Raw genomic sequence first — 17,127 nt, 5'->3', positions numbered from 1 at the left:
CATGCATTTGCAGATCATGTATAGAGCATGCTATTCTAATATTTTCTTGTTAATTTAAAGTGAAGCCCATAAAAATAACAGAACTGAGAAGGCATTCTATTGCCAATGAAGATTGTCACTCTTCATTGGATGGAATATTATTTCATGTTATTGAAGATTGTATGCACCTGAAATCATATTGACACTGATGAAAAAAATTCAAACATGTTATCTTGGGCCAATTAAAAAAATTATTGTACATTTCTTTAAATATTAAAACGGGTTTGAAATTAATAAATTTGCAATGGACAAAATTCAAGTAAGCGTGAAAAGCTTTTGCCAGTTACTTTTCTAGAATGGCTACTTAATTATTTTCTTATGAAGGAAAAAAACCCTTTAAATTATGATGAATGGAATTCTCTAAATAAAAGAATAGCAAGAGGCTATTATAGAAAACTTTTTCAAAATACTCTCATAGGACTATAATATTATTGATAAAGAAGAGATTCTACTTGGGATGGCTATTTTTCTTAAGTTTGTCTCAAGCATGAACATTTTTAATAGACTTTGAGTATTGTAAATGCATTATTAATACTATGAAAGTAGTGAATAAACTTATTACTAACACAAGTACTGTCTTTGACTTAACAATGATTTGACTTATGATTTATTTTTACTTTGCAATGATGCTGTTTCTCATTTTCAGTATTGTATTCAATAAATTATATGAAATATTGAATATTTCATTATAGATTAGGCTTTGTTTTAAATGATGTTGCCCAAATGAACACTAATGTGTCTGAGTATGTTTATGGGAGGCTGGGCTAAGACATGATGTTCAGTAAGTTTGGTGTATAAAATCATTTTCAAATGACAGTATTTCAGTTTCTGATAAGTTTATTTGGGATGTAACTCCATCACAAGTTGAGAAGCACCTGTATTACTATAATAAAATAACAAAGAAGCAGATTCCTCATAGAGTCAAAAACACTTGACAGAATTTTCCTACTTAGGATGAGCAGTGAAGAGAGGCTTCCCAGTACAACATCCTATTTTCCTATTAATTCTTCACAAAAAGTGGATAACTTAAAAATGTATTATCGTAGTTAGAAAACATTGAGAATCATTGTAAAATCCATTTAGTAGCATCATAGTCCTTCCAACTCATTGTAATAGGTAGAATTGCCTCATGAACAGATAGCCTGCTAGGATTTGAAGCAGGGACGTATTTGAGGACTTTGTGATGAAAAAAAAATCTGGGGCAAACATGCAATTTTAATGTGTCTATCAATCTTTGTTGCAGCACTAAGGAAAAAAATTCTTTTAAGAACTTCCTTTTAGGAGGTGATGAGGTTACTAAGTCTGTTGTAGTAATCAGCTTACACAATTCTTGTAAAAAATCTTCTTTCTGCACTATTGCACTGGAGATTCTCCAACTCTGGCTAGTGCTGAAGATGGAGGTGAACACTCATGATAGAAGCACAAATCTCAGTACAGAATGCTGCAAGGATACCAGCCAACCAGAGGCTACACAGACACACAAGAGGAGATAAGCAAATGAAAGCAAAAAGAACATTGACTGTTCCAGCTCTCATATTCTCACTTCATTTCTAGGAGACCTAGGCACATTTCTGAGAACTGCTTCCTGGACTGAACTTTGGAGTGAATCCAAAGTTTCCAATCTCTTTTTCGAATTCCATCATTTCATATGGCCTATGTAGTTAGTTCAACTATACAATGTCTTTATCTTGTCACTGCAACAAGTAATTAAATGGAGAAAAAGCTAGAGAATGATAGAAATCTTAATTGTACTGTGCATTTGCTGCCATGTTAGCATCAATCAATAGTCATGAAAATTACTTTGTGTCATGGATATCAGAAAACAGTGAGGTCAAGGGCGAGGGTTACCAGGGTGGGAGTCCACTCAGGCTGCCCGTTTAGCTGAATGCATGTGACTTTTGGATCTTTTCCAACCGGCATCTTCCTTCATGTATGTGAGTGTGGACCTGAGATCCAAAGCTCGGTTTCTTATAGCCCTTTGTCTCTCAGGGTCTCATATTTCTTTATTGAATGAGGCCTATCCTATATTTTAAAATATGGAACAGTTCATTGTCTCGGTAGAAGGAGCTCAGTGCAGCAGCGGTCAAGGGCAGGGGCTTCTGGGAGTGGGGAAGAAAGTGAGAGGTGGGAAGAGAAAGCAGCAGGGAATGAAAGAGAGTCAGAGATAAACCATCAACTGTACCCTTTATTTGTTGCAGAATGATTGTCCTCAGAAGTAGTAAAAATTTCATTTGCTAACTTGACTTGATGCTCTTACTAAATTATAAAACTGGGGAAACGAAAAATATAAATTTTCAAAAGCATTTTCACCATAGAATCCCCTCTCTGGACATGCCATCTAATTCTACAGTCAAATAGCTCCCTCAAAAGGTCTTCAACTAAACTGAGATTGTTCTTTGGAGAAAAATGAATTTATAAAGAATATCAATGTTAAGATAGACGAACATTTGTGGGGCATGGTGGCACACGCCTGTATTTCCTGCAACTTGGGAGGCTGAGACAGAAGATCACAAATTCAAGGCCAATCTAAGCAAATTAGAAAGATCTTGTCCCAAAATAAAACAAAGACTGTGGATGTAGCTCAGTGGTAATATGATCCTGGGTTCAATACCCAGTACCACACACACACACAAAATTATTGAAATGCATTAATTTTTCTTTTATATGTTTTAATTCAGCCAGAAATGTTAATTCAACAAGCATTTGTTGAATAGCTACTATACACACAGTCTCTGCTAAAGCACTTGGAAGAAGCAAATAAAAAGAGGTTTCATGGTCTTTCACTATTACATAACATAATGGATAAACTGATCATGTTTACAGAATCACAGCTTTGCATTACTAGAAATGTGTCCTTGCATACAGCTGAACTTCTCTATGCTTCTGTTTCCCTATATGTAATATGGCAGATAGTCCCTATTTTTCTGGTCATAGAAAGAATTAAATGAAAAAAGTATAACTCCACATAGTAATAATAAATATTAGACTTACTGTTGTGATTTTTATTTAATACACATTAAAATACAGAATGTGTAATCTAACATACATACACAAACACATTCTGGTAGATGAATGCTCTTGGATGACTGAATAAATAAATGTAAGATTCCCGGTGTTATGATGTGGGTTCTAATATTACACTACATATTAACTTTGAATATTTTTTATTTTTAATTTTTTAAAAAAATAAATATTTTTTTAGCTGTAGATGGACATATTACCTTTATTTTATTTATTTATTTTATGTAGTGCATTAAATTGAACCATAATAAGACAGGGACTGTTTATGTACGTTTAACCTGAGAATTTCCAAAACTGAAAGTCTGATGTTACCCCAAAATGTTCTAAAACATTAGTCATGGAACAAAGGACAAAATATAACTGAAAAATTTTATATCTACTTCAAAGAGAGAGTATCTATGCCTTGAGGTCTTTTTTTTTTTAAGAGAGAGAGAGAGACAGAGAGATATACAGAGAGAGAGAGAGAGAGAGAGAGAGAGAGAGAGAGAGAGAGAGAGAGAGAGTTTTTTAATATTTATTTTTTATTTTTTGGCAGACACAACATCTTTGTTTGTATGTGGTGCTGGGCCGCATGCATGCCAGGTGAGCGCGCTACCACTTGAGCCACATCCCCAGCCCCCTTGAGGTCTTCTTGCCAAATAAGATCACTGAATTGATGACTATGTGGCCTGTGACATAACTGAACTTCCGAACAAACTGAATGATTAGCAATTAGAGAAATACTTCTAGTTTCAGTGATGTGGTGTAAAAATCTGAAGCTCAGAGTATTTGTTTATGTGAAACAATCTAAGTCAAAATGCAATCTTAAATCAAATCTTAGGGGAAGGAAAAAGGCAGTTCATGTTCCTGTACACCTATTAAGTGCTAGAAATTTTAATGTATTTTTTTTCAGTTGATTTTCACAGATGCCTTCCTAAATAAGTAGCACTATCTCCATTTTGAAGAAATTAAATAAATTTCCCACAATCACATAGCTGAAAAATAATAGGTCAGGATTGGTATTCCAATGCTATTTCTCAAATGAAAGAGAATTATTTGGCAAGGAAAACAGTGATATGGAATTGATTTAGTCTGAAGGATGGAAGACAGAACTTCCCAGATCCATCCATGTAAAGAGGCTTAAAAAAAGTTCAGTTTGTATTTGAGTTCATGCCAATAAATTTTTTTTTCCTGTAAAGTTGGAATCAACATTTTTCTGTCCATTTTCTGAGAGACAGACTTGTTTGCTGGAATGGTGACATTTTAGAGCATACACCATGAGTAGCCATTCTGTGTTGAATAGGCTGTTTTTTTTTCTGTTTAATCTCAGTTTTATAACATAGGTATGATCATTTTGTAGTTAGAATGGCATATCTGAATCTCAATCTTCAATTGCTTAATTATAGATGCTGAGATCTTATTCAGTTCTCCTCATTTATTTTTCCATTTGGGTGATATACAAGACATGAAGTGGACCTCATCAGCTTCCATAAGAGGTAGCACCCAAGAGCTTCTTTATCATGAAGAAGCATGATGGCAGCTCTGCATGAAATACCCACTGACAAGCTGATGAACTGCAATGATTCTCAAGATCTTCATTTAATTAATTATTTATTCCTTTGTTGAACTAAAGTTATTGAGACTTTTACTGCTGGCTCTTATAGAGGTGTTACAGACTAACTTCTCATTGAGCACAACTGTGCAAGCTGGGAAAATACTTCAGACACAGACACAACAACAAAAACAATAACAGTAAGAAGACAATGGTTGAAGGTTATCAAAGAGTAATGGAATCAGCCAGTACTTGAGGGGCCATGATTCTGGAGTGAAGCAAACCCAATGAAAGGGATGCCCTATATTTTTCTTTCTTATTTTCTTTTTGTGTTTTAAAAAATATTCCATAAGGAAATTTTCCAATTCAGTGAGATGCCAAGAGGCTAAACAGAAAGTTGCAGCTTGGGACTTGCAGCAATCTATCTAGGTTGGGGATTTAAGTTCACCAAAGTTCACCAAGGCAACCAGGACTTGAGAGGTGAACATTAAAAATAAATAAATAAAAATAAATAAATAAAAGAGGGGGACTAAAAAGTCATTTTCCATTTCTGAGACTGCCTGCTTCACATTAGAAGTCAACACAGAAAGTAGCTGCTCAGAAGCTAAAAGAACTCAGTGAACAATTCAAGAGTCCCCTAGGGCTGAGAAAGGAAGAAATGGAGCTCAGAGGTTGCCAAGGAGGAGGAGCTTCCAGAAAATGCTATAGCATTCAGCTGAGTCACTTGGGTTCTCTGAACAAACTTCCATTTTGTCCCAAGAAAGGAACCAAACTGTAACTAGATGAGCCTTCACAAAGCCTGAAATCTCTCGGATAAGGGTGATTTGCTCATTTTCCAAAAGAAAACTAAAATCTATCTAGATTTTATCCAGAGGTTGTAGACTGACTGCCAGTGGTGGGAATTTACCCTGCAAAAGCTTCTGTTGGCTCAAACATGGTTTGTTTTTTTTCCATTTTCATTCCAGTGTTTTCAGGGGAATCTGAACTCCCCAGTTCTTCCACAGTCCCTACCAATCCCTATGGTCTCCCCACCATCCCATTTCAGCCATAAAAATTACTTGCTTGAATCTGAAGTCCTTGGCTATATATTTAAAAGCTGACAAATGGCATGCAATACCTCTATGTTGTAAACCAAGATGACTTATGGTGATAGTCACAGAGGAGTTATAGGATCATCTTGAAGAGAACACTTCTGAGTGGACAAGATCATTCAGGGCCAGAACCAATGGCATCAGAGAACATTCAAAGAGTAATATCTTTGGTCTCTCATTTGTCTTTATGTGGCTCTCAAGACAAACTTAATTTTCTTCATTTATTCATTACGTTTTGCATTTGTAAAAATTACATGTTTTACAAATTTTATTTATCTACATACATTTTTACACAATCCTTAGAACAGAGTTTAGGGCCAAAATCAACACCTCTGTTTGAAAAACAGATGTCAAGTTGCTTAATAAAATTAGGGTTGCGTGGCACTTGGTTGCATGCTCATTGTACTGAACCTGACAGCCCAATATTAAAGAATGTTACTATAAAACATACACACGAAAAATATACTGTTGGCCTGGTATGGTGCTGCAAGCCTGTAACGTTGAGGCAGGAGAATCATAAGTTCAAGTCCAGCCTAGGCAATGCAGTGAGACCTTGTCTCACAACAAAAATTTAAAAGGACTGGGATTTATCTCAGTGGAAGAGCTACATCGGTGGTAGAGCTAGGTTCAGTCCTCAGTACCACCCCTCAAAAAAAAAAAAAAAGTGCTCTCCCTACCCTAATATTTGAATAACACAAGAAATAAGAATATGATTTTAGATCCTGGAAAAAAATCATAAACTAACACTAAAGCAAGAAATCTGAACGACCAGGTTAAAAACCAGTTATATATGACACTGTTTGCTTTGTTCTCCCAAAATGGTTTTGAAGAGGAGGTATGTGTCTTGCTTACTCTCAGTCTTATAAGCTTGCCATTTCAAGTACCAGAGTTATGATAGATCTTCTTGCAGGTGAAGTAAAGGTGACAGAACCTATTGATGGCATGTTATAGGATTATGATGCAAAAAGTGAGGTCACAGAGGGAGGACTGTGACATGGAAAACAAAACAAAACAAAACAAATAAAAGAAAATAAACTAAAAGACATTTGGCATTAGGACAGGAGTTGGGCACTTGTTTGGAAGAAAGGAGTGAGGCATCAGAAGGTAAAATCTGTTCAAGCCATGCATTACCGAAGCTGCATCAATGAGAGCTGTTTACTGGAAGATCAGATCCTGACACGGATCTCTGGAGAAGCCAGCTCAAACAAAAGTGAAAATCCTGCAGTCTGCTGAAGAGTTTTGCCAGGCCAATCCATAGGCTAATGAGGAGGCAATCTGAGACATGTTATTCACTGTCAAAGGGAGTCAGAAGTTTATTGCAAACAAACACAATGACGTTTCATCAGCCCCAATGCTTCTGAACACTGGACAGTATGGTATGATCTGATCAAGAACATTTAAATACACCCCCTCATCTCAGCTTCTGTATATTTATTTATGAAGTTATGAAAATGTTCAGGGATGTTTTGAAGAGCACATGAAGCATTCATTAGGCTTTCTGAATCTCACTCTACAAAAGTAGTGATTTTTTTTTTTTCCACTGAACTTGACATAGCTCTGGGACAAATCAATGACAGAGTTCCAACCTCCCCTGGCTTCTACATGTTTATTCCAGGGTTTTCTGGGGAGACTGCATTTCCACTCTTCATGAATAGTTCATGCACTGGTCTCCAATGGAAACAAAGTGACATTTCGTATTAGTGCTGGCTGTTGGAAAGCAATTGCAAAGGGAGTGCCTTGAAACAATTAGTCCTCTGTAACTGATTATTTAACAATGTGTGTTTCCCAAGAGCTGTTTATCCTCAAAAAGCAGCAGCCAAGACTAAATATGTACTGCATCTAAGCAGACACCTGCACGAAGCTCCTCTGGACACTACATGGAAATTCTCACTGAGAAAAATTAAAGATGGATTATTAATTTTCTTCTCCATTCCATTTGAGATGAAATCTGTACTTTTTCATGAGAAAAGAAATATATCCCATTTCTTAAATCTCAAGGGCTATTTTCATTAGGGAAAAGCTCTTAATAAAAGATGGCTTTAATTTTAAAAATGAATGTCAACATACCACATTATATAGATGAAAAGCAAGGAAAGGGGGGATGAAAGAAGGAATAAAGGGAAAAGAGGAGGAAAGAAAGGAGAAAGGGATGTGGTGTGGTGGAGACAAAGAGTAAACATAATTTTTCTACATAAGACAAATATTTTAAGAACTCATGACACTCTAGTGGCCACCAAAGAACAATTTTTAAAAAATGGATAAAAACATTCCCACCCTTGAGTCACTTATTTCCCAGCTACTTAGCAGTTTAAGACATGGGGCTAAGAATGAAAATGTTTTTAACTAACTGATCTTTATGTCTGAATATGGGCTCTATATTTTTAGCTACAAAGTCCATGTTGCAACTCCCTTCTCTGAAATAGGGAATGATTCAAAAACTGCCAGGGAACATCTCGACGCCAGATGCTTGTATAATGAACATGTATAAGTCAGTTACAGAGAGACCGTCAAACAGGACCCTAGAGATGCTGAGAAGTCTCATAACTGACACACAGAGAAGTGTCGCATATCGATAGTACATAAAATTCTGCTCCCTTGCCAGCTTATGCATTCCAGGAAGAATACATTTCAATATTCGGAAGGCTTCTTCTGTGTGTATGAACCTTCTTAGAAAATGTATTTTCCAGTATGTCCAAGTAGCTCATGCCTGTTACTCCGGGCTACCCTCATTACCTACATGTGATTCTCTACATGTGACAAAACTGTCAGTGAGAAACCCCTAGAAGAAAACCTGAAATAAATGTTGTATGTTGGTCTGAATTTGAGTGGTCCAGGTTAAACACAGAAGGATACTTGAGGACATAATTATAGCTAAGAATGATATGCAAGATATTAATGACTGTGGCATGTGCATTGCCTGATTGGAATGATCTCAGGTTTAGTGTGGAGAAGCGTCCTGGAGGTTCCCAGGCTGGCCATGTGATAGCCTTTCAGTTTTTTGGAGGTCTGGGGATGATTCTAACTTAAATGACTGGAAGTGTGGAACACATGTGGGTGGCGGGTATGGATAATAGCTGTTTCAGTGTTTTATAATTGAGATGGCTCTACCTGGGCCTGCTAGCTGAGTATCAGCCTGGTGATTATTTCTATTCATTGTTTACAAATTTAGATATGTATTGGCTTTATCAATTTAAACAACTCGAGAGACAAAAAGGGGACCTAAACAAGTAATAAAAAGGTCTATGTAAATGAAGGGTAAATTTTAAAAGGTTTGGGTAACTAAGTTGGTTATATATAAATCACATAAACAGTTAAAACTAGTCAAGGTTTTTCGTTGATGTCAAATATTAATATACTGATATAAACCAAAGTTTGATCTATATGTTAAAATGATAAGGATTTCTTAAAATATCAATTTACTTTTTACATTGTGTCTGTTAAGTTTTATTCTCTAGAGCAACTAGTCTTAAAGAAATTAATGTTTTTACAACTCTGGTTAAACAGCAACTGTTATTTAGGAGTATTGTACTATATTACAGAGTCTACATTTTTCATTAAAGGCTAGACATGGTTAATATAAAAACATCAATGTAACTGTGGTACTATTACTTTTCTTTACATATTAAATGTGTTCTTATCTTTCAGATATACAAGTCTTGAGAGTAAAAGATTTAAAGGAACATTTTATCAAGGTGGTGTTCTCCAAACTAAAGTTGTCTGTAATGGTAATTTTAGACTTATAAAGATGGAAAATTTTATTGGAGATTTATTTATTTCATTTGGTGTTTTATAACCAAATCTTATGTTTCTTTTACACTGGGATATAAAAATTTAAAGGTATTTTTAAAAGATAATGAAAACCTGATCTATTTAAAGGTTAATAATGTAAAACATAAAATATTTTGCCACTTTTCCACGCAAAAGTTATTAGCCTTTCTTTGATTCATGTTTAGATGTAAAGTCACATTATGTTAGCTAACATTCATATAAACTCAGGAAATAATATATGTAAACCTTATAAAACAATATCTAAAAGAGAGAGACAAAGATCAGCTTCAGAAACAGAACACTTAAAATTTGTGAAGAGCCCCACCTTATCTGAGATAAGGCTCTGCCTCCCATTTTACTAAATGTTAAAATGGCTCCAAATCAGGCCAGATTTCAGTTCATTTAAAGTTGTATTCAAAAGATTGATTTTGTTGTAAAGATTATTGTGATCTCAAACAGGGGATATAATGTATAAATAAGCCAAGGTTCAAGATTATACACAAACTAAATATATTTTTACTTTTGTTTATTTGATTTTAAATTTTCCTTGTAGACTTTACTGCTGTTAATGCATAACAACCTAAGTTAATTTGAGATATTAAGCCATTATCTATAGACATGTAATAATTAAAAGGGATGAAAATAACTGTAAAGTTATAAATATCAATGTTAAAACCCAGTACTCTTACTTTAACTGGTAAGACTGGCTTGCTAGATGTTTAAGACCAAGACTTAAGGATTAAGATTAAAATAAAGGAACCAAGAAAATCAGTATTTGGGTCTTGCCCTCTGAATCAGCTTGAGTCCAGAGAAAAGGGGAAGAAGAGCTTTGCAACTCTGGGACACATAACCTCTGGATTAATGAGAGGGAGATTAAAGAGACACTGGAAAATGAAAAGCCAATCAGTGCGAATGCTGCAAAAAAGGAGGGTCATTGAAAAGGGAAGACACCCTTAATGCTTTCAAGGGAAGCCACACAGTCAGCAAGATCTCAACCCATCCTAGCACAGATGGCACTATTGGAACTGAAAGGCTGTTCACAACTTCCCCAAGAGTGTCCCTTAAGGGAACTCAGCTGACTCTTATCAGTAGATAGAAGCAAGATCCGTTTGACCAGCTTGATCTTAAAAACCTAACAAAAACAGTTAAAACCAAAACACAATAATTCCTGGGCATTTAAAAAAAGAAACAATAATTATTTTAACGTAACTTAAGATGTACATTTGTGTTAGCCCCAAGAATAAGTAAAACTGGAGACTATAAAAGAAAGAAAATTCTAGGGCAGGAATGAATGCCTGATAACTATCAAGAAAAACTGCCAGAGTCAGAAATTTTTAGTCCATCTAAGGCCTACAGATCTTCTTAGCCCCCTACACAGGAGGCTTAATCAATGTTTGCTTAGTATAATTATCTAGCTCTAAGTAACAAAGTTAAAGGGATCTCTATTGAACACAGAGGTCATGCCAATAAAAAGATATTTTACAAAAATCAGATTATATTAAGTAATTAAATATTGTGTTTACATTCCTGATAACTCTGATAATGTTAAAGATTTACGTTCCCAAAAAAGGGCCTTATGAGGCTTTGTTAGACCTTTGTCGTGGGGACAAATTCTCAGCTTTTTCACTTCTAGTAAACAATTATTGATTTCTATCATCTTCATGGTATTCATTGTCAAGTTCCAGATACTACAACTGCTATTTCGTATTAATCTTAGTTCAGTATTCATGTCTTTTTGTTTCTCTCATAGAAGCACCCACACCCGGGTGAATTTATAACCTGTTCTCCCTGAACAAGATTTTTACCATGGACCCCTCAAAAAAGGGACTTCAAACTGCTGTTTCCCCCTCTGAGCTTTAAGCAGCAAAAGGGGTCATCACCCTTTTCCTTACAGCAGTAAGAGGTTCCTAACATTAGAGGGGAAAATTACAGTCAGTATAAATAAATAATTGGGTTAAATCCCAAAATGGTGGCCAGTCTGGGTCCCAAAAAAATGTTAGTCATTTTTTTTTCTCTTGCTTGGACTATGTTATAAGGCCCAAGCTGCTAAAACAACCTATTTCACCAGTTAAGTTAATGTATATGCTTGGCCATTACAATCCCTTACCTAATTTAAAAGATAAATCAAAGGTTTTATGGTTTCCAGAAAAGGGGGGAACGTTATGGGCCAGCCTATATGGGCAATGACCAAAGAGACTCCATTTTGCCCTGAGACTCCACGTAATGTAGAAAATGGTTCTTCTGGAAAGCCCCCTATCAACAGTTGGTTAGCATAGCATGTTTGGCAACACAAAATGGCAATTCTTGTACAATGTAAAAGTGCTCTCTCTTTGGTTCCAATTTTTCCCAGACAATGTACCCTGTCAGAGATTGATTGTCTACAATGTTAGGAACCATTCTTTAACTTGTACACAACTAGGGATGTTTTGGTCCACTCCCTTTTCTGTTTATGATTTTAGATCTCATGATGTTTCTTTACTGTTTTGAAATACAGAAACAGCCACTTACGTTTTAATATGGTTTTGAACTAATAAAAGGTGTACTCAAATCCCAGGAGGGGGTAAAAAGGTATAGATTTGCAGCCTACCCCTTTGCCCACCAGCTGGTGTTATCTGGACCGTCAACTGGTAAACAAAGGTTCTGTCTCCTGCTTTAAGATGGACTCCATGATTTATTGCAATCTTACCATAACAGTATAAAAATAAGCATGAATTCACTTAGAAATGACAAACTAATTTTTTAGAAAATAAAGGTTCCTGGATTAATGGACCAGGGAATTAAAAAAAAATTACTCCATGTGAATTTCTGGCAGACAAGATAGAGACACTGATTGTATGATATATCATAAGTACAGCCAAACTGATGACACAGTGATGAAGTTCCCTGGGAGTTCAACTACAATAGTCCTTGGCCATGTCAACACTTGAATCAGTGAACAGCCAACTTGAGAGAGTGTGTATGGTGAACGTCTATATTCTTGGCCTGATCCCTCCTGTTGGTAAGAGAAGCCTTTCCCATTCTGTGCGGCTTTTGTAATTAGACTCTTTTCACTTTTGAAATCTGCTCGTGTCCCAGGCCTGGTCAGAGTATTAGATACCATGTGACTGGTTCCTGGATAGAATGTGGCACAAGGTGGGGAGAGGCAGTCCCTCATAGGATTTTCCTGCTGAGGAATAAGTTTTTTCCCTGCTGGAGTTGGAAAGCCAGCAGGAGATGGGTCTGGTGGTGGCCCATCCATAGGTGAGAGGGAGAGTCCTGAAGCTTTTGTAATGTGGGCTAGCTACAGAGTAAGTATGAAATAGTTAACTTAAGTTTCAGAGTTCCTATTTTGAAATGAAATAAAGCACAAGGAAGCTCAGGATTTGTTTACCTCATTTAAGAACAACATGGGGAAGAAGCAAAAATACAATTATCATGATCATGCTGACATGATATTTATAGTAAGTACTAAAATTAGGAAAAGCTTCCCATGGAATCAACATAAAGGATGTTTCCACCTTAATTCTCTGTATTCTTCTGACTTTGAAACACAATAGTTTATTTATATATTCTTGATTATTTTTTTAAAAAATAAACTATATAAAAAACAAGAAACCAAAACCCAGCTTGTCCTCATTATTTATATATTCTTGATTATTTTTTTAAAAAATAATGAGGACAAGCTAGGTGAGGTGGTGCACACCTGCAATCCCAGTAATTTGGGAGGCTGAGACAGGAGGATTGCAAGTTCAAGGTCAGCCTCTATAACTTAATTAGACTCTATCTCAAAATAAAATATAAAAAGGGTTAGAACCATAGCTCAATAGTCAAGCATCCCTGGGTTCAATCTTCAGAGCTGCAAAATAAGTAAATAAAAAACCCCCAATAACATCTTGCATAAAAATTAAGATTAAGTTCTCTGGGAACTTCTTTTTTTTATAACCAGTTCAAGGAAGATTATTAAGCAATAAACTAATAGTAGATATATTGGAGTATTTGCATTATCATGTTTGCAAACTACTTCATGTATATTTTCTTAAATGCTCAAACGTATTAGAAGTATGATGACTTAACCTTGATCTTTCAGAAAATGATTAATAAATTCCTAAAAACATTGTACATGATCAAGATATTCTTATTTATAATGCATCAAATAGTAAATATAAAAAACAATATTATAAATATATGTATTTTTATCCATCACTCTCAGAAGACATATGATATCATAATATTCTGGATCCAAAGGGAGGCAATCATCTCTGAGCAAAATCAAGTAGGCAAGCACAAGAAACATAATGTAATTTTGTGGTCACCGGTTGTTATAGTTTGAACATGAGGTGTCTTCTAAAAGCTCCTGTTAATGCAGGAATATTCAGAGGTAAAATCATTAAATTATGAAAGCTGTAATCTAATCAGCCCATCCTAGTCTGAATGAATGGTACCTAAATGTAGGCAGGTGGCTGGAGGATATGGGTCACTAGGGGTCTGCCCTGGAAGGGATCATCTTGCATGCAGTCCCCGCCCACCCTCAGCACCTTTCTCTCTCTGCTTTCTAGCCACCTTGAGCAGGACAGTAGTCCTACACCATGCCCTCCTGCCATGATGTTCTGCCTCACCTCAGGCCCAGAGCTGTGGAATTGGCTGACCATGGATTGAACCCCTGAAACCATGAGCCAAAATAAACTTGTCTTCCTCTAAGTTGTTCTTGTCAGGTATTTTGGTCACAGTGATGAAAAGCCGACTAATACACTGATACTGATAAAGGCTAGTAAAGAGCACAAGGGCCAGTACAAAACAACAAGAAACCAAAACAAAACAAAATAAAACAAACCATTAAATCTTCATGGAACATACTTGGAAGGTCTCACTACTCTACAGTGATATTCCACAGAAACTCCTAAACGGAAGACCTGAAGCAATTTATAAATTAAATGAACCCCAATCAACTCTGGAGAGATGACGTTTTCCAAGGGTTTCTTATTAGGCATTAATTTTAGGACTGATTCACTGAGCACCTATCTGTACCAGGAGTGTGCCACTGTGCCAGGTACCAAGCAATAGTGATCTAAATAGACATTAATGTCACCTAACTTGAATTAATCTCATTAAACATGTGTTTGAAATATTTTTAGTTTGTACTTAACTTGCAATAAGTTCCTTAAAGAAAGAGATCATAATTTAAAAAAATACTTCCCAATGAATTACAGTACAGTGCTAACAGGCCTTCTTTATTTTCAAGCCTCTATGAAAGCTCCATAAGTTTTCTGTGTAAGTGCTGTGATAGGTTACACATGCTACCATCATAACCTTAAGGTTTACATTTATTTAATTACTAATGACAGGTTCAATTACAGATTACAGGTGTCTAATCTCTGTTGAATTCCACTGGTTTCTAAAAGATATGTTTCTTGACCATTTTCCAACATAGTTCATTAGCTTTCTGCTCAGAAATTACTCTATATCTTTTGTTATTTTCATCTCAAGCTTTCCACACATTCCTCTACACAAATGACCTTGCTTCCTGCCTTAAGAAAAAAGGCAGTGCATTTGATGTAAATCCCAAGTCTCAGCTCCAAAGCAGTTTTTCTTGTCCACCGGCTATTCTTCTTTCCTAGGCTCAGAGAGGGGCCTTCTAACCCTTCTGTTCTTCCTGCCTCATCTGTGATCTTGCCATGGCCAGTGTCCTACAGTTGTCCCTTCCTCCTTTGTTGTTTATTTTTACAAGGAAAGAAAACAAAACCAAAATTCTCCTTTGAACCAATCAACCAACCTCCTTTCCTGAACTATTACTTTCCCTCTCTGCATTCTCCATTTGACTCCTCTTTTCTCAAACTGTGGCTCCTAAGCTAGATGAGTCAGCATCACTTGGGAACTTGTTTGAAATGTAAATTTTCTAAGTCCACCCAGACCTACTGTTTCAGAAACTGGTGTAGAGCCTGATGATATGCATATTAACAAGCCCTCCAGGAAATTCTAATGCTCCCTACAGTTTGGGAACTACCTTCTTAGACCAAAGGGCTCCTCAGCTCACATCCTTTTTAACTTCTCTACAACACTTGGCAGAAAGTAGTATTGCTTCTATCTGAAGTTTAATTTTCTATCAACAACTGCAAACTCTTATTCTGGTTCTCTTCTTAACTCTCTGATCATTCATTAACAATCTCTTTCACTGTCCCTCCCTATATCCCGATATGAAAACATTGCTACGCTTACCAGTGTCTCCAAAATTTCACCAATTTTCCTGCCTTTTCCCTAGAGTCTTGCTCATTATGTGATCTTCACTTTGATGAAAGGTGTCAGTGCCTGGCCATTCACCCAAGCCAGGAATTTCTACTTTACATTCTTACTTTGAATTGGCCAACCAAGTTTCTTTAATATTCATCTCCACAACTCTCTCGCCTATTCTTTATTCCCAGGTGGATTGCCAGAACACTAGATCATGTCAGTAGCTTATCTGATAATAGCTACACTTTTCAATAGCCACTCCTCAACATTTCTACTTCACCATCTAAGGGGTAAGTTCTGTCATGTCAGTCCCATTCAACATGAAAAAAAAAATTCAAAAATGATGAAAATTAAAAAAAAAAAAAAGCCACAGCTAGTCACTGTGGCCCATGCCTTTAATCCAAGGGAGGCTGAGGCAGGAGGATAACTAGTTCAAAGCTAACCTCAGCAATGGCAAGGTGCTAAGCAACTCAGTGAAATAAATAAAATACAAAATAGGGCTGGGGTTATGGCTCAGTGGTTGAGTGTCCCAGAGTTCAATCCCCGGTGCCCCCACCCCCAAAAAATAGACCAAACAAACAAACAACAATAACTTTGATGGCTTGCTATCAGAGGCTGAAGTTTAACATCCTGAGCATGGTGAGTTGGCATTTTAAGTCAACCTACCCTCTCTGTCTCCTCTTCTACCACTTCTTTTCTAATTGCAAAACCTTTCTTTCTCCCTCCAAATCTTTTGCTTCATCTAGACAAGATTGTTCACATTCTCTTCTTGCAGACTTGGTTAACAGTTTTCTCTGCCTGAAATATGCATCACTAACTACATATGCCTCACTTATTTAACAAACATTAAAATTATTACAAACTAAAGGGCAGACAGGATGAATGAAGCATATATCAGGTACAACTTGAGGTCATACATTCCACCTAAAGGGGCAGTATCTGATCAGGAATTGAAAAATGCTGGCATACAAGTATTGTATTTAAGAAAAGACAGAAATGGGGCTAGAGAAGAAGCTCAGTAGTAGAACACTTGTGATCCCCGGTACCACAAATAAAGAAAGAAAGCAAAATTTAAAAAGCCAGAAATACAGGTTTTTAATGTGACATTTCTCAATTTTAAACTCTTGTAGCAAATATTTAAAAATTTAAATTACTCCTATGTACCACTGAGTGTCTGCCAAATAAAATACATCTGTTGGCTGTCAATCTGGACCTTGATTTTAGTTCCACTAGGCATTAGGGATCCAAAGGTGACGGAAACAGGGCCTCTGACCTGAAGGCTCACCTTCAGGCTGTGCTCACATGCCAGTGCAGGCAGGAGAAAATAGCCTTCTACTCAGCTCTCATAATGCTCTGTTAATATGTCACTTGCCATCATATTCTTTTAGTTAATACTTACTCCCTTGAATCATCAGACCCTAGAAGGGTAGAGACATCTTCTGCCGGAGAACTGGCAGCACCAGCACATTGCTA

General features: G+C 36.3%; 1 protein-coding gene across 7 annotated transcripts in view; it reads right to left on the bottom strand.

Moving 5' to 3' along the window:
* Nucleotides 1-17,127, bottom strand: part of Adgrv1 (adhesion G protein-coupled receptor V1) — a 545,344-nt gene that overhangs the window by 44,010 nt on the left and 484,207 nt on the right. The gene's annotated exons all lie outside the window — the stretch shown is intronic.

The sequence above is a fragment of the Ictidomys tridecemlineatus genome, chromosome 1 (genome assembly GCF_052094955.1).
Source record: "Ictidomys tridecemlineatus isolate mIctTri1 chromosome 1, mIctTri1.hap1, whole genome shotgun sequence".
Lineage (NCBI taxonomy): Eukaryota > Metazoa > Chordata > Mammalia > Rodentia > Sciuridae > Ictidomys > Ictidomys tridecemlineatus.
The sequence above is the reverse complement of the archived record's forward strand: the minus strand, read 5'-3'. Positions and strand labels throughout refer to the sequence as shown.